At 33.4% G+C, this 23,237-nt stretch overlaps 1 protein-coding gene across 8 annotated transcripts in view; it reads left to right on the top strand.

Annotated features, from left to right (window-relative positions):
- LOC146997895 (uncharacterized) overlaps positions 1 to 23,237 on the top strand; it is a 246,795-nt gene that overhangs the window by 190,283 nt on the left and 33,275 nt on the right. For 6 of the 8 annotated variants that reach the window (XR_015040119.1, XM_085812523.1, XM_085812522.1 and 3 more), the window contains one exon: positions 12,192 to 12,480. The exons of the other annotated variants lie outside the window; for them this stretch is intronic. The gene's annotated coding sequence lies outside the window, so the exon portion shown is untranslated. The remainder of the gene's footprint in view (positions 1 to 12,191; positions 12,481 to 23,237) is intronic. 8 annotated transcript variants of the gene reach the window in all.

Raw genomic sequence — 23,237 nt, 5'->3', positions numbered from 1 at the left:
CATCACGCATTATCAGCTCGGATTATCTTGCTACGTCAGACACATGTTTCATCCTTTTTGTGTTTTCATGTCCTCACTTATCGATTGACATAGAACTCGCCGCTGCTTTGATGTCATACTAAATCCGCAGTCTGATTGCAACTTGTTAGAATTTCTAGCGCATTCTTTTTAGTTCAGCAACGACCGCTAGAGGGCAGTAGTCGTATCCATAGCGCTTTCTGATTGGTTCTCCTGGATCCTGACCAAGTTATTAACCATTATTTTTAATTGATTATACTATTTGACTTAATAATTAATATATTTAATGAAAAAAGTTCATCTATTTACCTGTAAATTTCAATTATTTGTCCATCTGTGGCATGGGAAACCTGGACGATAACAAAAGCCGTGCTTTTATCTCATGAATCATACTATTTAATCTTATCTATCCGATCGTATCTATCCTCTTTGTTCATCTTTGTGCAGCGGAAACCAGCATGAGGCTGATGGATTGCACATAGGGAATTCTGTTCCATCTTGCTCAGACCTTTGAACATCCTCGATAATGAATGAATTCATAACTTTAAATTTATTTTGTTTCTATTTTCTGTTAAGATATTTTAAATTTCTCATTTCTTTATCTCACAAACATGATTTAAGTATTTTTCTTTTCTTCTCGCCGTTAAACTTTAAATGTACTAATTTTCACTCCATATGTTTTATATACAAACATAAGATTTTCTTTTTTTCCTCCCATTTTTAAGTTTTACATTCTTTTCCCCTGCGTTTAACTTGCAAAAGTAATAGATTTTATAAAAGTAATATGTTTTCACAATTTTAATTTTTTTTTCTCTTTTTATTTTACAAAAGGTTTTTTCCTCTTCAGTTTAATTTTTCTTTCCGTGTTTTACGTTCTTTACTTTATTTGTTTTACAAAAGCTGTGCTTATTTTCATACGATTTTTTCTTTCATTTTACGAACTCGGTCTTTTTTTCCTACATTTTACTTCAAGAAGTAATTTTTAATTTTTCTTTTATATAAAAGCATTTTTTTAATTCTTTGAAGAATTTTCTTCTCTCATTTCTTTTTTCTTTCTTTGATTTTCCTCTTAAAGTTTTTCTTAATGTTTTAAATACTTATTGATATTACACCTCCATTTCTCGAAGCGTAAAGTTACATATATATTTCTCTGTCTATGAAATTTAAGCTGGAACTTACACGCATATAATTTCCCTCTAGAGGCTTTCATGGATAATATTTTCTGTAAATTCAAACCAACAAGTACGATGTCCCTTCCATATAACTTACTTAGCATATACTATTTCTTATTCTTTTTTACGCTACTAATACTTAAGATATACAAAACTTTCTCTTCTAATGTATTACACCATACTACTAACACTTAACAGGTGATACTCCGAACTTTCTCTTCTAATGTATTATACTAACTTTTTGAAACATTATACAAAACGTCGCGGATTCTCTTTTACACATCTCATTTTTGTTCAAAGGATTCATAAAACGTGTCAAACAAATGTAAATTTTAAACTTTCTATTTTCCATTTAGACGCTTTGCCTTACATTTAACCTTTATCAGGTTTTTAAAACATATCTCTGTTAATATTCCGATTCTTTTTTTTTTTTTTTTCTAAAAATAAATGCATACCTATACGGATTTTTTAAAGATCTACTGTGAATTAAACTTTATAATTCAGACAAAATACATTTTCACAACATAAAATCTACTTGAACTAATATATGGACATCTCTAACCAGTTTAGTTCAAATACATACGAAATTTCTTATTATTCTCTACCCCTGTCTAATACGTATCAACAGCATTTCATTTCCTATTATTTTACGCTACAGACATTTACATGAATATATTCAGAACGTTCCCTTTTATTGAGCAGGAGGTTTCAGATATATTAGTAACACAGATTGACTCTTTGAAATATTTTACAAACATATCTTGGATTTTCTTGTACACATTGTATTTAAATACGTTAAATTTTGATTTCTATCATGTGAAAACTTCACCCGGATTCTTAATGTAATCCCACCATTTACCGCAGACCTTCATAAACACTGCTATATTTGAACTTAACACAGCCATAATTTTTTAACAATCTACAGAATTTTTAACTACAGAGAAGAATATCCGCATTGTAATGTAATATTTTAAATTCACTATAGAGCCATATTTGTGTAAAACATCTAAAAAGAAAGGATGTCTGGACATGGAATTAATGTTAAGTCACGGAAGTGAAACTTTATCATCTTTTTCCCAACTTAGGACATAAAAAATTCTCAGCTAGGAATGTACTCGTATATATATATATTTTCAATCATTATTTTTACGAGTCTCAAAGCTTTTTAATATATTCCTTCTAATCTTACAGCTTTTTGAGAATGATTTTTAAGTTATGACACATATCAAATAAAATCCTACATTACAGGGAATATTGACATGAATTTCGAAATAATAATACAACTTAACTTCAATATATTCAATTTGACTGAAGATATGCATTTCAAACTGACATTACTTTGCTTAGAGTTCTTACAGCTCTTTGAGTACATCTTACATTTAATTTTCCAATAATATGAGAAACATTTTTGCATAAGTACCATACAAAACATATAATATTGACATGAACTCCATGGTCCAACGTTGGTCACTTAAATGAACACTTAATACATTTTAGTATGAATTAATTTTAAAAAGAAAAATTCAAATGCAAGTATTCAAACAGAAATGCTTCACAAATTTACATATTAAGCAAACATTCAAGAGAATACTATATATCTAGAGATATTATTTACACTAGTTGGTAATGTAATTTATGAGAACAGCCGCAGACGCATATGAGAGGTATGCAATATCCATGAAAAAACTTCCTACCAAGCCAAAGAGCAATAGTGAAACATAACATATAAGAAGGGGAAAAAAATGTCTGAGTATGGAAAACATGAACAAGAAATGAATATGTTTTCTGAAAATGTGTCGAATGGGATATGTCAGGAGTAAGAACCTTAACCAGTTTCAGGAATAGGGTCTGAAAAATAATGAAGTATTTTTAATCTTATTTTTTGTCTATAATGCATTTATTTGTACTAAAATATTCTGTTTGAAGACTATATTCTACACTTAGAAGGAATTTAATAAATCAGAATGATTTCGTTTTCTGAAGATTTAGGTTCAGAAATATTACAACTCAAAAGAAAAAAGGTTAGAGCAAGAATGACGTATACCGTAACCAATAAATTTTTTTTTCTTCCTAAAAAAATTAAAGTGAAACGTTTTCCACCAAAAAAAAGTAAATGAATTTTTTTTCGACTTTTCAAAATCAAAGTGGAGATTTTTCTCCCTAAAAAAATTAAAGTGAAATTTTTTCGACAAATCTAAATGAATCTAAATGAATTTCTTTCGACTTTTCAAAATCAAAGTGTAAATTTTTCCCCTTACATTTTGAATTTAACATGAGTTTTCCCATAGACAAAATAAAAGTGGAGATTTTTCTCCCTAAAATAATTAAAGTGAAATTTTTTCGACCTAAAAAAATCTAAATGAATTTTTTTCGACTTTTTAAAATCAAAGTGTAAATTTTTCCCCTTACATTTTGAATTTAAACATGGGTTTTCCCATAGACAAAATAAAAGTGGAGATTTTTCTTCCTAAAAAATTTAAAGTGGAACTTTTTTGACTTAAAAAATCTAAACGAATTTTTTTTTCACGTTTTTAACCTCAAAGTATAATTTTTCTAACTACATTTTGAAATTAACATGGGTTTTACCATAGACGAAATAACAGTGGAGATTTTTCGTCTTAAATTATTAAAGTGAAAATTTTTACCAATATACTTTTCTGCTTTTCATGCCATTACATTTCCAATGAAATTTGATTCATTGCCAGAAAGTTAAATGTTTGTTATTTGTTTTCACATCCGAACGCATTTCGTGTCTCACATATGCTCATTACAACCAAGTTAGAAGTTAAGTGGATTCTTCCTGAAATACTGTACATTTCATTACGGAAAGTATCTTGATTTTGAATCCTCTAATGTTTCTTTTTTTCCTACATTCCAAGTAAATTTTGTGCATAAAGTTTTCAGTTTCGATGGGAGTTATTTGCGGATGACTATGATGTTATCGTGTTTCCATAAACCTTTTAAAAACTTTGAGTATTACCAATTTTTAATGTTACGGCCACAGCAAATCATTGAATTTTCAAATATTTTCTTATTTGTCTTTTACATTGCCATGTAAAGATTTGGGAATAAATGTTCATTAAATAGATATATTGTTTAATAACGTTTGGAAGATTTTACTTCAATAGCACTACCATGCTGAATCAGAAAATTAAGAAAAGAAATGGAATTTTTTTATCTTAGCATACTATGGAAATAGAGACTGTTAACCCAGCTCATAAAGAATATTTTCTCGAAGTTACCAAGAATCACTGACTTGCACTATCATAGGTTTTTCTCATGAAGACTATTTCTTTCTTAAAAGAAGTTTATATACTAATTTCATTAGAAACATATCTAAGAAAATATATGACATTCATGAGAAACATCAGCACCTTGATTTAAATTACTAGGAAACTAAGAATCATTGTTTTGTAAATATGTTTCTCTTTGACTCAAAAGTTTCTTCTTTATCATATTCTAAATGAACAACTAACCGTACATAAGTAATATATTGTTTTGATGAACCAGTGTTCTATTTTAACTTATTGTATTACATTTTAAAAGACTATGAGAAGAAAGTCATGTTTTCCCCTAAATGCTCATTTTCCAAGTAGAATTTTATTATCACACGCATGTGTTTATTGCACTTTTTGATAAAATCTCAAAGGCTGAAATGAGTGTTTCATTACCAAATTTGTATTTTCCGACTTCATTCTACTGAAACTGAAACATTCATAAGTTTTTACGAAGAAATATTTCTACGTGTTGTACTTTTTGATTAATTTTCATACCACTTGATTATCTTTGAAAATTTACTTCTTAGTCCAGTGCTAACACTATATTGCTAATTTTCGCTTTTTCAGTGCCTTTCGTATGTGACATAAACTCAGTTTACAACCTTTTCTTACTTAAACACCTTGCATTGCATTGCTGAACCAGGGCCATGCTTTCATTTTTATTACATATCATCCGAATATTATAAAAAAGGCACATTTTTTCCTTCTGTTAGCAAAATTTGAACGAACATATTACTATTACAGAGACTTCTTTAGTAAAATCTCAACGTTAAACTGAACGTTTCATTACTAATTTTGAAGATTCTGGATATATCCTACTTAAACGTTCATAACTGGTTAGCAAAATAGTTTATACATGTACTCCGTTGTACTCTTGGTTAATTTTAAATTGGTTAATTTCATCTATAACACTTGATTTCTAATGAAGTGTCGAAATGATTATTAACTATCTGCTTTTTGCAAAGAATTTCGTAGATACATGTGTTCAATACAGAAAAATTTTCTAAATTATCAGTATTATTACCAAAATAGAATGCAAAATTTCCCTAAAAATGTATACATTTATTTCTTTAAAAACACGTACAGAATACCCACATTTAATAATTTAATGAGTATTTTTCTATATCAGAACGAAAGGTTTTAAATAATGTCATGTTCCATAAAATTTATGAATTTCTGATGTCGTTGGCTTTTTGCAAACGCTTTGAGAGAGTGTGCTCTCGGTACTCTTTTAAACACTTCGAAACAGTTTTCTCTTTGCTATTGGAAACTATTTTATCTTTGCTATTGATATATGCCAATGAATTCTCGATACTTTTTCTCTTGGTTTATCTTCAGCTTATGAATAATTTAAATACTTAAAAATATATTTGTAGATCATTTATGTTGACACTTGTGATAGATTTCCTGGATGTGTTTTTAGAAAATGTATTTTTTCCCGTAAATGAAACTAATCTTTTCTTAAAATTTTATTATTCAGAGTATTACTCAATTATGACAGAATGCCAGATTTGTTCACAGTATTCAACATTCATATTAACTTCAGTATTCCAAAGCTCTCACATAAATTTATATTTTTTTTATCAATAATAAGAAGACGAATGGAATAAATGCAGGTTATGCAGACATAGGGTAAAAATCTGGATGTAAAAGAACTTCTTCAGATCTAGGCAATTCAGTAAAATGTGCAAATATTCATCCTATTCGAAGCTTATTTTTTTTGGAATTACACAGCATAAAAATGTACATTTACTGAAAATAGATGTAATGAAGATCAAGTACTCTGCAAAAATCTGGACGGTAATTATACAAATCTAGTTATATGGAAGATTTCCATAAAGTGGTTCGAGCGAAGGAAACACGCCAGCAGTCTCCTAAAACTTTAAGTGAGCACCTGATCTGGGCTCTTACAAAAGTTAAGTAGAATTGAAGATTCTACGTAAGAGCGAAAATCAAAAGCCATTCTTATCAAAAGACTTCTTCATTACGTCTATCAAAAGACTTCTTCATTACGTCATTCTTGCTCTAACCTTTTTTCTTTTGAGTTGTAATATTTCTGAACCTAAATCTTCAGAAAACGAAATCATTCTGATTTATTAAATTCCTTCTAAGTGTAGAATATAGTATTCAAACAGAATATTTTAGTACAAATAAATGCATTATAGACAAAAAAAAAATAAGATTAAAAATACTTCATTATTTTTCAGACCCTATTCCTGAAACTGGTTAAGGTTCTTACTCCTGACTTATCCCATTCGACACATTTTCAGAAAACATATTCATTTCTTGTTCATGTTTTCCATACTCAGACATTTTTTCCCCTTCTTATATGTTATATTTCACTATTGCTCTTTGGCTTGGTAGGAAGTTTTTTCATGGATATTGCATACCTCTCATATGCGTCTGCGGCTGTTCTCATAAATTACATTACCAACTAGTGTAAATAATATCTCTAGATATATAGTATTCTCTTGAATGTTTGCTTAATATGTAAATTTGTGAAGCATTTCTGTTTGAATACTTGCATTTGAATTTTTCTTTTTAAAATTAATTCATACTAAAATGTATTAAGTGTTCATTTAAGTGACCAACGTTGGACCATGGAGTTCATGTCAATATTATATGTTTTGTATGGTACTTATGCAAAAATGTTTCTCATATTATTGGAAAATTAAATGTAAGATGTACTCAAAGAGCTGTAAGAACTCTAAGCAAAGTAATGTCAGTTTGAAATGCATATCTTCAGTCAAATTGAATATATTGAAGTTAAGTTGTATTATTATTTCGAAATTCATGTCAATATTCCCTGTAATGTAGGATTTTATTTGATATGTGTCATAACTTAAAAATCATTCTCAAAAAGCTGTAAGATTAGAAGGAATATATTAAAAAGCTTTGAGACTCGTAAAAATAATGATTGAAAATATATATATATATATATATATATACGAGTACATTCCTAGCTGAGAAATTTTTATGTCCTAAGTTGGGAAAAAGATGATAAAGTTTCACTTCCGTGACTTAACATTAATTCCATGTCCAGACATCCTTTCTTTTTAGATGTTTTACACAAATATGGCTCTATAGTGAATTTAAAATATTACATTACAATGCGGATATTCTTCTCTGTAGTTAAAAATTCTGTAGATTGTTAAAAAATTATGGCTGTGTTAAGTTCAAATATAGCAGTGTTTATGAAGGTCTGCGGTAAATGGTGGGATTACATTAAGAATCCGGGTGAAGTTTTCACATGATAGAAATCAAAATTTAACGTACTTAAATACAATGTGTACAAGAAAATCCAAGATATGTTTGTAAAATATTTCAAAGAGTCAATCTGTGTTACTAATATATCTGAAACCTCCTGCTCAATAAAAGGGAACGTTCTGAATATATTCATGTAAATGTCTGTAGCGTAAAATAATAGGAAATGAAATGCTGTTGATACGTATTAGACAGGGGTAGAGAATAATAAGAAATTTCGTATGTATTTGAACTAAACTGGTTAGAAATGTCCATACATTAGTTCAAGTAGATTTTATGTTGTGAAAATGTATTTTGTCTGAATTATAAAGTTTAATTCACAGTAGATCTTTAAAAAATCCGTATAGGTATGCATTTATTTTTAGGAAAAAAAAAAAAAAAAAGAATCGGAATATTAACAGAGATATGTTTTAAAAACCTGATAAAGGTTAAATGTAAGGCAAAGCGTCTAAATGGAAAATAGAAAGTTTAAAATTTACATTTGTTTGACACGTTTTATGGATCCTTTGAACAAAAATGAGATGTGTAAAAGAGAATCCGCGACGTTTTGTATAATGTTTCAAAAAGTTAGTATAATACATTAGAAGAGAAAGTTCGGAGTATCACCTGTTAAGTGTTAGTAGTATGGTGTAATACATTAGAAGAGAAAGTTTTGTATATCTTAAGTATTAGTAGCGTAAAAAATAATAAGAAAAATAATATGCTAAGTAAGTTATATGGAAGGGACATCGTACTTATTGGTTTAAATTTACAGAAAATATTATCCATGAAAGCCTCTAGAGGGAAATTATATGCGTGTAAGTTCCAGCTTAAATTTCATAGACAGAGAAATATATATGTAACTTTACGCTTCGAGAAATGGAGGTGTAATATCAATAAGTATTTAAAACATTAAGAAAAACTTTAAGAGGAAAATCAAAGAAAGAAAAAAGAAATGAGAGAAGAAAATTCTTCAAAGAATTAAAAAAATGCTTTTATATAAAAGAAAAATTAAAAATTACTTCTTGAAGTAAAATGTAGGAAAAAAAGACCGAGTTCGTAAAATGAAAGAAAAAATCGTATGAAAATAAGCACAGCTTTTGTAAAACAAATAAAGTAAAGAACGTAAAACACGGAAAGAAAAATTAAACTGAAGAGGAAAAAACCTTTTGTAAAATAAAAAGAGAAAAAAAAATTAAAATTGTGAAAACATATTACTTTTATAAAATCTATTACTTTTGCAAGTTAAACGCAGGGGAAAAGAATGTAAAACTTAAAAATGGGAGGAAAAAAAGAAAATCTTATGTTTGTATATAAAACATATGGAGTGAAAATTAGTACATTTAAAGTTTAACGGCGAGAAGAAAAGAAAAATACTTAAATCATGTTTGTGAGATAAAGAAATGAGAAATTTAAAATATCTTAACAGAAAATAGAAACAAAATAAATTTAAAGTTATGAATTCATTCATTATCGAGGATGTTCAAAGGTCTGAGCAAGATGGAACAGAATTCCCTATGTGCAATCCATCAGCCTCATGCTGGTTTCCGCTGCACAAAGATGAACAAAGAGGATAGATACGATCGGATAGATAAGATTAAATAGTATGATTCATGAGATAAAAGCACGGCTTTTGTTATCGTCCAGGTTTCCCATGCCACAGATGGACAAATAATTGAAATTTACAGGTAAATAGATGAACTTTTTTCATTAAATATATTAATTATTAAGTCAAATAGTATAATCAATTAAAAATAATGGTTAATAACTTGGTCAGGATCCAGGAGAACCAATCAGAAAGCGCTATGGATACGACTACTGCCCTCTAGCGGTCGTTGCTGAACTAAAAAGAATGCGCTAGAAATTCTAACAAGTTGCAATCAGACTGCGGATTTAGTATGACATCAAAGCAGCGGCGAGTTCTATGTCAATCGATAAGTGACAATCGATGAAAACACAAAAAGGATGAAACATGTGTCTGACGTAGCAAGATAATCCGAGCTGATAATGCGTGATGACGTCACGAATAGGATGCAGCACGTCCGGGGTTAAGCCGCGTGGTTGATGACGTATCAACCCACACGGGCTCCTCCGTAAATTTCCTTTTCCCCCGTCCGTCGTCTGTGAGCGCCACAGCGCCACATGGCTCCAAACCCCCATATTCTATCTACTAATATTTTTACTGCATTTTCTTTTGGGCTATACATTCCATCCATTATTAGAATATTTATTATTATGAATCGTAGTAGTAGTGCTAAAATGACAAAATATGAGTCATCTTTTCCACATTAAAATAATTCCAGATTTTCTAGTATATTCATTTAATTTTTCAAGGATTAAATTTTCATGACTTCTATTAAATCTTTTATTTTGAATGAACTGACCGCCAAAATAAATCTGTTTTAAGTCCAACGAGGCAATTTGCCCTGAAGGACTATTAATTTCGTTTTGGCATTTCGCGTTGATAACTTTAAAAGGCTGTATCACTTTTCATATTGTTGCCACCCTATATTATCACCCTGTCTTATATGTAAAGAAATGAAATAACGAAGAAGCTGCATAAGTGGATGTATGTTTCTCGCACTGTGATAAAACAATACTTAGAGCCATCCAAATTTGAGTAACGTAATCTTGCATAGAATATGCGCATGTGGAAGCCCTAATTTGAATTTCAAATTATTATCGATTTGAGATTTTGTAACCTTTCCAACGAGTTTCTGATTAAAAAAACTAAATGATTTCAAAGCGAGCAATGACAACACTGAACGAAAAATAAAATTTTTCGTACAGTTTTCCACTGCTCCAGCGCGCGAGACTTTGTATCAGAAATTCTAAAGATATGCTCATTTTTAAAATTAAATTGCGATATTGCTGTTGAAATGAATTTTATATTTTGAGTACGTAGATTGCGATATTTAATAAATAAAGGTAAAGCACAAACGTTAAAAAAAAAGCCTTTTTGGACGTAATTTAAAATCTGAAACCTATCATCAGATTTTTTTTTTTTTTTTTTTTTTTTACTTTTTTTGCGTGAATCGATCAATTTTGGGGATGATTTTTGAAACCTACGTTTTGAAAGTTTTAAATTTTGCTGGAAGAGAATAAAATAAAAGAGCGCAGAGTCTTCAAATCTCGTTATTCTTTGCAATTTTTTGTTTATCATTAGAGTATTAGCAGCTAGATTTTTTACTGTTACCTAATTTTAAATGTTATATTCATAAGTATTTTTTGAGAAAAAATGAGAAATCAAGTTTGGAAGACCTTCCTTGTTAGAAATTATTTCATAATATCATTAGAATAATTAAATAGGATGTAAGTTGCATTTAATTTACGAGAAAGGGGGGGTCACCTTCTTTAAAATAATATTTAATTGTGTTTATATAGTTTATGCAATTTCACGTTTAATTTACCAAAATAAGTGATGTGACATTTGTACTTTTATAATGAAAGTTTATAAAAAATCAGTATAATTTAATTCTTAAATTGAAAATTAAGGTAAAATAAAACAGCTTAACCGAATTATTTGGCACATGGGAATTTTACTCAAGTAAATACAATTATTTCTTTGAGTTTTATAGGTATGTTTATGTACAGCTGCTACGACTATCTAAAGCAGACGCACAACCAAGCCCGAACCCAAATTATAACCTCAGTATTGGGCGGGAGGTGGATCTGTCGGATAATTAATTAGCTCCTATCGAAAGCTTAAGAAAATTGACTACTTCATCTCTGAAAACTCATGGCTGAACTTGTCGACCGGGATCACCATTCACGGCAATCAGAGACCAGAAGTGAGGCTGTATTTGGCCTGAAGATTTGACTTGCCGTCAAAGTGTTCCTGCCAGTTCTATGCACTAGACCGTCAATCTCGGAACGCCTGCTATTGTGAGCTGGGCGAGTTCAATATACGCAGGTGAGAGGAATAGAAAGGAAAGGTTCCGGAATGGTTTCCAACGGAAATAATTAGATCGTGGAATGGCTTTCAGTGGGTACTACGAAAAAAAGGGATATTTTCGCTGACTTATTTCCGAACCGTGAAAGGAGTTTCACTGCTTATTTTTATGCTCCATGTGTTATTGAACATTTTGTTGTAGGACAAATTAATTGTTATCAATTTATGAAACAAAAAAAAAAAAAAAAAAAATACTTCGTAGAAAAATACGTGTTTGCAATGTAAAACTGTACGCTCATTTAAAATTTGCTTAAAGGCATAACGTTTTGGCGAAAATACATAATTTTGTTTATTCCAACGAACATGAAGTTACAATACGTAAGTGTAAAGTTTTTATTTACTTAACGTATTGCAGAAAATTGCAACTGTAAAAAAAGGGGCAGACAATCAATAAGAATAATAAATAATACACATACTAACGAAACGCTAGCTACCCTCACAAAGCAGGAGCCCGTTCATAGTAGGCGCTCAATGAGGGAAAGACTGAAATTCCCTATATTCAAAATCCCTTTCTCTTTCTCCTCTTAGCTCATCCCTACTTTCACGTACCATACCTACTAATCTTGGACTCTTCCGGCAAACAACAGAATTCGTTCCGGGATTGAGCGCCTACTGTTCTATGCGGGGAGGTCCGCGCTGAAGGAGTGACGCAGAATGACGGTGTTAAACAACCGGAATGGCCGCTTGCACCGCTACTGATACCGTGGGACTACGGCAAGCCATGCCCGCTACCCAGGGCAGTTCTTAGCGGGGGTTTCAGCGCGTAAACTACGCGGTACCACGACTAAATATTTTAAATTCATTATACCTGCCATGTGTAAGTACTTTTTATACAATTTGTAACATGCAAGTACTTCATGAATATGAAATAAAAATTTTATTGATCATTGATCTTTTTTTTTTTTTTTTTTTTTTTTTATTTGGGGGGCGACAATCTTCGGAAAGTTCGCGGGCAGACAATGGCTTAGGGACGGCCCTGCCACTAACGATACCACCAGACTGGGGAGCCCCCTTTATCTAACCGTGTAAAACAGGGTTTCTTAAACTGTGGGTCTCCCAAAATTTTAGCAGTTTTGATATTTCTTTAACTTATTATGATAATTTTACAATTAACAAATATTTTGACACAGCGTATCTGAAAATAGATAAAGATAAGACAGCACAGACAAAGAAAGAAAACGAAAACGCTTCGACGCATTCTTTTTATAAACGTTCTTTTTACTTTCTTTGCATCTGATGTTGTCATTTCGTCTGTTACTTATTTAAAATGTTCACATTGTTCTATGTCTTAAAATTAGAAATTAAAGTGAATGACCTAAAACTGCAATACAAGAGAAAAAGTTGACAGTTTCACTCACGCGTGCATCTGATTTGCGCAATACTTATGGGGCTCAACAAAATGGGTCTCGAAAAAATCTGTGATAAAAAGGTTATAGAAACCCTGGTATAAAATGATCTTCCCCCAGTGTTCTGGAACCACCAGGTTCGTAATTATAGTCCCCCGAGAGTGCTACTGTTGTGATAAGATACCCAGTCAGTATTTTATAGGTATCTAGCACCCACAGCGAATAGGTTCTTAGGTTTAAAATAAAATAATAAAAAAAAATTCATGCTTCATTTACGGAATTTCAGTGCCTTACAGAATGACGCGCATTTTTTCCATCCAGAAATTTTCCGCGATTTTGAACGGCAAAAGTAGTTGTATTTTTATAGTGAACAATATCGGTTTTATCTGAAAATGAAACATGTCATTTTTTTACTACTAGTTTTACGTCTAGTTTGAGTTAATGCAAAAATATTCATTATGCAACGTTTTTCGTTGCACAGATTGCCTGAGGTCCATTATTAAAGTTGAGCATATTCGCCGGAAACCCAGTTACAAAACCCGAAGTATTTCCTTCACCATTTCATCTCTCTCTCCCTTTTTGCAACTTGCAGTCCCATAAAGAAAATAGCAGTGCTATAACGCTTAACCTGCTAATGTGTGTCTTTTGGAGGATGAAAACGATATGAAGATACGATAATCGTCGGGCTTTAAATAGAATATTGATTCGTCTATGAAGCGAACTGTTGCCACTCTACTACGTATAACATATAGAATCTTTACTGGCCCGGTTTCCTTCTTTAAAAAATGTAGGTCTACATGTATACAAATGGCGATTTTGTACAATTTCATTTACTCCTGAATCTCTTTTTTCAGGTTTTCTTGCTTTGCTTCAATGCGCCGAATTAAGATCGATGTCTGGGCCCACCAGCGGCCGAGTGGTAAAGTCGCTGAACACTGGTAGTTAGGTTCGACGTTCTAATCCCGCGAACGGGCTGGCTGCATAGACGTTTTCATGGATTTTACCATGTGTAACGTGTAAATACGAGCTAACTCCCTTAGAAAATACACCACGAATGCAAATACTTTCAGTCACGCCAAGCGAATTCGTTACTTGCTTGTATGATTCATGAGTTTCCAGATCTCGTCAATCATGGATCCTTGTAAATCAAAAAGCTGATGTAAATTGATTAAGAGAAAGCCATTCGAAGGTTATCGCTGTCTGGTCTTTTTTATTTTATTTTATTTTGTTTATAATTTTTTATTTTTCATTATTTATTTTATTTGTTTTATTTATTTCATTTTAATGTTCCAACAGTTTCATTTATCTACGCAATGCTGATGGACGGAAGCTCCAAAGACTTGCTTATTACACCTTCCGCCTTAGAAAAGACATTTATTCTTACATTTATGCTTTTGGAAGCATCAGTTGTTGAACTTTTCAAGGACAGTCTTTTCTCAATATGATTTGTGTACACTATTAATACCAGAACTCAGTTATCTCAGAAAGTCCTCTCAAGTGGTTGATGGAAAAAAAAAAAAAAAAAAAAGAGAGAGAGAGAGAGAGAGAGAGGGGCGGGAGAACCTCGGACCACCCCCGGGGTGTTCTCCCTCAAAATTGGTGTGGAAAGTTTAACAGTTAGCTAGGTTCAGCAATACCTCAATTACCTGTGGTACTACGGAGGTGCTGGCCTAGCTTCTACCTGTACCTGTCTGGGCTGGAGTACCTTCGTGCAGATATGTTTTAAGGGAAACTAGCTCTTATCTACATTAATATAGGAGAACAACCACGAAACGTTCCATGCAACCAGCTCGTTCGCTAGGATTTAAACGTGGATAGAACTACCAGTTTTCGGTGACTTTAACGCTCTGTCACTAGGGAGCCAAGAGGATGAGATAGAGTTCCAACTTTTTCTGCAATTACGACGTCGTTAAGAGACGCGGAGAGAAGCAAAAGCATATAAAATGGGAGTCTCGATCCAGAATCATAATTTTAAACTCCGATATTTAACGTATTATGAGATGACTGATGTTACATCTAGGGAAAAAAAAACCATTTTTGATTACAGACTTCATATTCAGTAAATGTGATTTGTTTGTAAAAAGAGGGCGATCCTTTAATTTTTTGTTAGTAGTGTACACCGCTGCTCAATGGGACTTAGCAATACCTCAAACTGATTTCTTTCACTTGCAGGTTTATGTAGTGCATTTTCCCATTATAATTTGAGACACAAAGAAAGTATCACCAGAATTAAATAAGTCTGCAGTGTTTCAGAAAACCTTTAAGTTGAAAATTCACGTAAAGTATATCTTCGAAACACAAAGAATTTTTTAGATAATTGCGGAAGAAAATACTGCGGCGTTTTGCTGCAGAAAACAGTACAGTGTTTAGTTGGCACAGTAATTCTTAAAACAGTGTATCTGAAGTAATAGTATTGCCGAGTATTTATAGCAAAATGTGCGTTAAGTAAAAATTTTCTTTCTCTTACTTCTGCTACAGATTTTGCAAGAGTCGGTAATTGAGACTTGAATGGTTTCACAGCCTCTGCCATAGGAGGCGGAAGTGAGTTCATTACATCTTCCATATCTTTCGATGAATCGAATGGACCCTTAGAGCCTAAAGTTAAAGATTAGTTTGATAAACTACATAACAGTTAAAATAAAATTGCTATTAAGAAAAGGGAATGGATATGAACTCTTAGACAATGAAAAGCAAATGGAATTTGAAATAATTTCCAGGAATACAGTTTCGGTTTATTAGATTACGGCAAAGCACTCGAGGGCTATCTGCCTTGAGGGAGGGATGCCTTCGTGGAGGACTTTTTAAGAGAAACTGGCTCGTATACACGTTACACATGGGGAAAACCACGAAAACACCCATGCAGCCAGCCCGTTCACGGGATTCGAACCTCGGACCGAACTACCAGTCTTCAGCGACGTTACCGCTGGTGGGCAATTTTCAGGAATAACCAGGGCTATTATTAATATCTAGCTCTTCCGTCAGAATTTGCTTACTCAATGATTCATGCTGTTGTTTATATCAGGCACGCCCATCATGTAACCCATCGTTTCCTTTAAGAGTTAGCACCTTACTAGAACAGTATAATATGACTATTACAAATACACAGCTGGAGAATCCGTTTGAGATGTCATTATGGGAAGACAGGAAAATTCAGTCTCTAGCTACCTTCCAACACTGCGATAAATCTAGTACAAGTGATGTCACTGACAGGCAGATCTTTGCGTAACATAGACAGTAATACAGAAATTATATCCTTCTCTATACAGATGGCACAAAATGCCGAGATCACGTTGGTGCAGCCTTTGTAGTAGGAAAAAAACTATTCTTGGGGTTTCGATTATATCCGGCTTGCTCTGTCTTTACCTCTAAACTTATACACTTTATCAGTATCTTTAACGTTTCTTTCAGAACATCGTTACAAGAATTTCATTATCTATACGCATTCCTTGAGTGTCCTAACTTCATTCAAAGAGCCTAAGTATAACTCACATCACAGCATTACCAGGATTCTGAAGCTTAACCAGACTAAAATATTGGGGATATCAGATTCTGTATTCCTAGATGCCTGGCCACGTTGCCATAAAAGGGAATGAACTAGCAAACGTTACAGCTAAAACTGCTATTACAGTATCTAATCCCGAGATTCCACTTGCAGATATCAGTACGATGATCAAACATAAAATTCTTAATAAATAGCAGAGGCATTGGGACGATCAAACGAATAACAAGCTCCAAAATATTAAACCCACAACTGAATGCTGGCCGACCACGGCAAAGGAAACAAGTTATTTTGACTCTGTGGAGAATAGGTCATTGTCGACTAACGAACATTTGCTGAAAGGCGAGAGGAATCCTCGCTGCACAAACTGTCATGAAGATCTGGCAGTCCGTCATATTTTATTAGAATGTCGTCGTTTTAATGATCTTCGCCAAAAACATTTTAAATGATTAAAACTGGATTTAAACAACATAGGGAAAAGCCATCATCACAAATTGTTCCAGTTTTTAAAGGGCACTGACTTGTTCGTCCGAAACTTATAACTACCTTGTATTCATTGTTCTTACCTTTTGTTTGGCGCAGATAACCTCGTTGGGTTTTGTGCCAAGAACTACAATCAATCCATCAATTGTGAGAATTTGCGCACTTATTTAGAATTTTCGAGAAATTTCTATGTCAACATCTGAGGGTGTATGTTGTTTCTAATCGGCTGTCATTCATTGGAATTATAAAACACTAACTGAATTTATGAAAGGATCTGGCGAAATTCCTGTCAGGAGTTGCGAAAAGCGAATTGAAGACGGAGGGCTGAGGATTAAACAGAAAATAATAAATTAAAATAACTAATTTACGAAACACCAAAATTAACGAAGAATTAGCTATAAAATAGATCTGATGCGTCAATAAATGCAGTTACATTTACGAGTGCTTAATGAATACAAATAAAGGTAGATGGCGATGATGTGGTTGGCGAAAATTCATACAGATCTGGTAAGGGAAAAAACGCTCTGATTCAGCACTGTGAAGAGTGGTTCCATCCGTCCTGGGCATTTGGATAAACTTGAAATAAGGTTTGTCCAAAAATGTATCAGGTACCTCCTTCGATTGTTGCTGAATCAAGCGTTTTACTGGTTCGTGCCGAAAGGCTGCATGTCATGGCGATCTCTGTGTGCTTAAGAATTGAAATATTTCATTAAATAAAATTAAAGAATTGAGTTGTGCCTAAATTTTCGCTTACAACCTGATATTATTAATTTGTCCATTTCATAAAGCCAAGTTACAGCTTTTAGAGCAGTTCCTGCACCATATATTGAAAGCAGACTAATATAATAAGATGCTTTTCGCACAATTTTAGACGATTTTCATTGTAATTACAAAAATATTTTACCCAACATTTTTATGTTTTATATGTTTTGTTACATAATACTTATTCTTCGCTATCTTTGTACACCGTAATTTCCGAGACAATAAGCCTTTTGTAGTATCGGAAGAGATACTTCAGCCTATTGCTTTCGAACAGCTTTCTAAAGACTAAGGTTTGTCAAAAGCAAAATTCTCAGCAAATGGCAGAAGCAATGAGATGACAAAGTATATAACAAGCTGAGAAATGTAAAACCCACCATTGGATACTGGCCATGTATGGCTAATAGAAGGGAGGATGTCCTCTTGACTCGACTGAGAATTGGCCATTGTCGCCTGCCCCATGAGTATCTTCTGAAGGGAGAAGAGAATCCCAGCTGCCCACACTGCAATGCAGATCTGACAGTCCATCACATCTTGGTGGAATGCCAGAGTTTTAATTATTTTCGCCAAAAACATTTTCATTGTTCAGAATTGGAAATTTGATTGGAAAAACACATCATCGTAATTTGTTTCTGTTTTTAAAAGATATTGGCTCTTAAGAATAGACTTTAACCTGTTTTTAAAAGATATCAGCTTTTATCATAAATTGTAATCTGTCTCTTTTTACCTAAGCTGGAAGTTTTTACAAATGAATAATTGCATTGTTACCATTTGTCTGGCGCAGATAACCTTGACAGGTTTTGTGCCAAATTACAATAATCCAATCCAATCCAAAGACTAAGGAGGTTGTAGGTTGACGTTTGGACAACCTGCTTTTTTAAAATCCAAAAACACAAAAATATATTGGTGATAGATTAGGAGATTTAGTACGATAGGAGTGAAGGAATTTGGCCTTGATACCCATTTCTTGTTCCATTGTTTTCCCAAGAAATCAGCACTAGAATTTCACATGTGACTACTTGCTTTGTCTTGATGCAGTTCTACTGATGGATCGCACTGTGTGTAAAGAGCAGGTATTTCATATTTGAAAATTGGATATAAAATATGTTTTTGATAATATGTGGAATTGATCTAAACATTTTTCTCTCCTCTGTTTATCTTTAATTTGCCGTTATATCAAAATTCAACAACAATCGTAAATCCCTTACAAAAACTTTCTTTAAATTCCTTGAAGCATGTTTTAAGAGTTTTTCTTATCTTTGATGACAATAAATGGATTTTTTTTAGTGCAATCATTTAAGCGTACTAAAACTTCGTCTGTTATGATAATGCTTCTTCATTTTTGTCCGGATCAATATTTCGCATAAAGAATTCTGCAGCGGGGTCTGCGTTCGGCGATATGCGGTGGAAAAAGACTATGCACATTATGTTTTCAAGATTCAAATTAGCATTAATCACTTGTTTAAAGTTGACACCGAGCATTTTATTTGGCAACTGTCCTTTAACCCTTTCCAGCAAGCTACCTTTTAAAGTCGGCGTTTTGATTAAAAAAAGGTAGGCAGTCTAATTCGGCCTATACAAGTAAGTACACAAGTAAAATTTTGTGAAGATAGCACTTATCATTTTAATTCTGTGAATGTGCCCAAAGTGGGCACACTGATTGAATAGAGCTTCGAAAAGAGTGCTGAAACGAACAGTGTTGTCAATGAACTGACCGATGAGATGCGGAGAAACAAAGAATACAGACTCTAAGTTGTCCTAGATGATCCGTGAGCCCGGTCTAAACACACGTATGGTTCGCCGTTTGATTTTAGCCAAAATTTAAAGGTAAAAATTTAAAACTAATGTAAAATAAGGAGATTAGCATACAGCCAAAAAAATAACATAGAAATTTCTTTTCAAACAATTCCTTTTATACCCTAAAAAAATCTGGAGGATTTCTTTGAAAAATGAGGGTCTTAAAAATTAAACATGGCTGAAATATATGGACTGGTTTGTGTTGAGCTACCATCTACTATAAATAAAGAAGGTTTAGAGTAACTTATAGTAACTTATAAATCCTTTTTCATTCATTTTTTTTTCGGTGCGTACAGAAGGAAATTTTTAGATGTGTCCAAACCGGAGACACTGTCCCGCAAAGGGTTAACTTGGAGGATTTCCTTTTAACATTAAAGAGATTTGTTTTGCAAGATTCGAAACATTCCTTATTTTCCTTGGATACGTATTTAGAACAATTTTTCCACAAGCTACATTTTGACGTTTTTCTTGTTCGTTGTTGACAACATTACCTTTCGAAGCTTTAGCTATCGAAAAGCCATGGCTTTCACAATGTTTTTTAATAACTAGATTCGAATCATTTTCTTTGGAAAGAACACAAACATAATCTTCTTTAAAAGCGACCTTTTTTTTTTTTTTTTTTTTTTTTTTTTTTTTTTTTTTTTTTTTTGTCGCATGAAAACAACTGTCAAGAAGCAGACGATAATTTCTACCTTCAAACAAATAAATAAATAAATAAATAAATAAATGAAAGTTGCAGTTAAAAAATAAAATCATAAGCAGAAGATATTTTTTACAGCAAAACAAAATCGTCTGAAAAATGTGCGAACGGTCTCTGTATACTTTCAGATTACAGCTATAATTGAGCTTTATTGCTTAAACGTTCACTTTAAATTTTACGTTCAACCGAGCATTTGTTTGCCGAGGAAAGCGTGGACCCACACTTTGGTCAAAAGCTTTCCAAAATTCACCATAGGTTGTGACTTAGTGTTTTAAAGATTTGACTGAGAGTAGAGGGCACCGATCCAGTTAGCCAAATTAAAGCTTAGCCATGAGGCAGCTCGTTAAGAAATTTGAATACCAAGCAGCATTCTCTCCATACGAGTAAATCAAGTGGCTCTTGCGATAGCCTTATGACAGTGACTCGTTCTATCCGTAGACCTCACTTACATAAACTGAAAGAGGATCGTTTTCGGGAAATAGATGCTTTACATAATCAGGCCCGCTGCGACAATAGCTGCAGAGTCGTGCGCCGAGTCAAAAAGGCGCTGGGTCATCATTCAAACAAGCAGTCTGTTTCGCTGCCTGTCTGAACAGGAAATTTCTTGTCTTATTTGAACGTGTTTTGGTTTTGTCTTATTGATATTCAAGACATCAAAAAGGAACCTATGAACTTTTAACGCTTTTCAATAACTCTATAAACTCCTAAGGATTCTAATTCCAATGTACTCATTGAAATTATGTGCTTAATATCTTTATGAACTCAAATTGTTATGAACTGTTCATAAACACTTATGAACTCATAAAAACTCTAAATTCATCTCCGCAGCTATTACAGAACTTTCAAATTAGAATTAATTAATTTTTATGCAAATATCAAATTTTTTCTCATAACTTTATTTGATGTATATAATTATGTATAATGATTTAACGCATATATCCAAATTTCGTAAATTCTATAGATAATGAAATTTAAATAAACAGGGTCCCACTGAGTGAACAATAAAGCTGAAAGTCTTCATTGAGCTCAGCTGCTCACCGAGTGGTCTCCTGCCTCCTGTCGTATTTGGACGCCCTTCTGGGGCTCGACTGGAGGTCATCGCTGGCGATGGCTGTTTCAGGCCCACCAGGGACCATATGGTACTGTTTTGTCCGTTCCGTTGGTCCGTTTTGTCCGTTCCGGTGGAGCTATATAGTCAGATATTGATGGTTGTCCGGGACGAAACACCCCCGTCGGTGGAGTTGTCGAATTCAGCGGGCCTTTAAACTGCTTGAGATTTCCAGTGGGTGCCTGGAGCCTCAAAACTACATATTCATATCCCTCCTTGGTTTCTCACTGGGGGCGCCTAAAGCCGACGTCTGTATACCATAACGTAGTGTTAGCGAGCCGGATTGGTGGTGGCTCAGTCTGTCTGACAGCGTTTAAGTGACTTTGTTCTGCTGTCCGCAGTTGGGGCCCCTGTTGATGCTAAATGTTTTTACCATCTCTCCAGGACGGGACGTGGAATGTGAGTTGCTGAGTATTTCTGTTGACTCGGCTTAGCTCGTCGGCTCAACCGAGAGGTTAGCGGTCTCTTGGATCGACTCTAGGGGTTGGGGCGTTTAACTCTGTTAAAGCAGCTTTGCGCTTGCCAGGTCTAAGTGCCCCTTCCTCCTTCTTGAACGTGAAAATACGTTATGCCGATGGGTATGTAAGAGTAGACGCATTCAACAAATTGCTTAATCCTTATTTTGTGTCTACTGTTGCAATCGCAGTAATTTGTACAACATTTACATTTTTTGTGATTGCTTGTTGTTATTTTTATTCTACATAAAAAGGTAAGTACAGTTATATATTATGTTAAACTTAGGTTAAGTTTTTTAATCGGAAAAGCAACGATTTGAGCTGATTACTCGAAAAGTGTTGACCTCCCATTTTTGAACCATTGTCCTATTCTTGGCCGCGTAAATTACTGATACCTAAACTATTTCCCTCTAAAGTCTTTAACATATAGTCAGCCTTACAGCATCTTTGGGGCCCTGTTGCAATCACAGTTTGAACTTTGTCGTAAACTACAACTTATTCGGTGCTAACAACAATTTATTTTAACAATATGTTTATATTCGCACAATTCAGCAATATATTTGGTATCCAATGCGTTGAGTATACTATTTCGCTTCGCTTGCAGTGTTGCTTTTGGATAACATGTTATTTTTGACTAATGCTGACTTGCCTGACCTACAGTCAGCCGAAGCCCACGAAATGCTTCGTGGCAAGGAACTCAAGATACGCCTGTCGTTCGCAACAGCCTTGAGCACCTTACAGGTGACAGTGCGATTTAGCTCAGTTTCGCCCCCCGATTTTGATGGAGAGCATTCCTGGGGTGGGCGGGTCCGAGCCTCTCGTACCCCTCTTCCCTTACCCACAACCTCTCCAAAAGACTTTTGGGCTCGCCATATATTTAGAGAGCTCTCGTGTCGCACGGACACTGTACATTTACAAACAACCATGCCTTCTCCGGTTGTTTGTAATGTACAGTTTGAATTCGAGCCCGGCAGTCAGCAACGCTAACCTCTACACCGGTTGGGCGGCTTTTTATAACCTAATATAATTCTACAATAAATTTGTTTGAGTGTGGGTTTTAATAAAGCACAAAATGTTTGCATATTTAGACAAATTAAAAGATAAAATTAATTTTTTTTCATATTATATTAATAATGCTGCATTTTAAGTCCTAACCATAAGCAGCTTCCCTTTAATATCGTCACTGCGTAAAGGCATCGCTAGTGATTTCCACGACGACGCCGATTAGGCTTGGCGCGGGCTTGTACATAATTCGAAAGAAATCTGTGAAACAAATATACGATTAGAAGCAGATCCTTGTATATATATATAATAAACCCTCGTTCAAAATAGATCTGCTTGATTTATTCTGTTTCGGAAAATCAAACGTTGTACTTTTATCTTAGTGAAAAAAAATTACAGATCTTTGAAGTAATGGTCCCTTTGTT

The sequence above is a fragment of the Stegodyphus dumicola genome, chromosome 3, assembly GCF_044657685.1.
Source record: "Stegodyphus dumicola isolate Sdum_Otavi_A_Nest chromosome 3, ASM4465768v1".
NCBI lineage: Eukaryota > Metazoa > Arthropoda > Arachnida > Araneae > Eresidae > Stegodyphus > Stegodyphus dumicola.
Note: the sequence above shows the minus strand (reverse complement) of the source record. Positions and strands in the feature narration are given on the sequence as shown.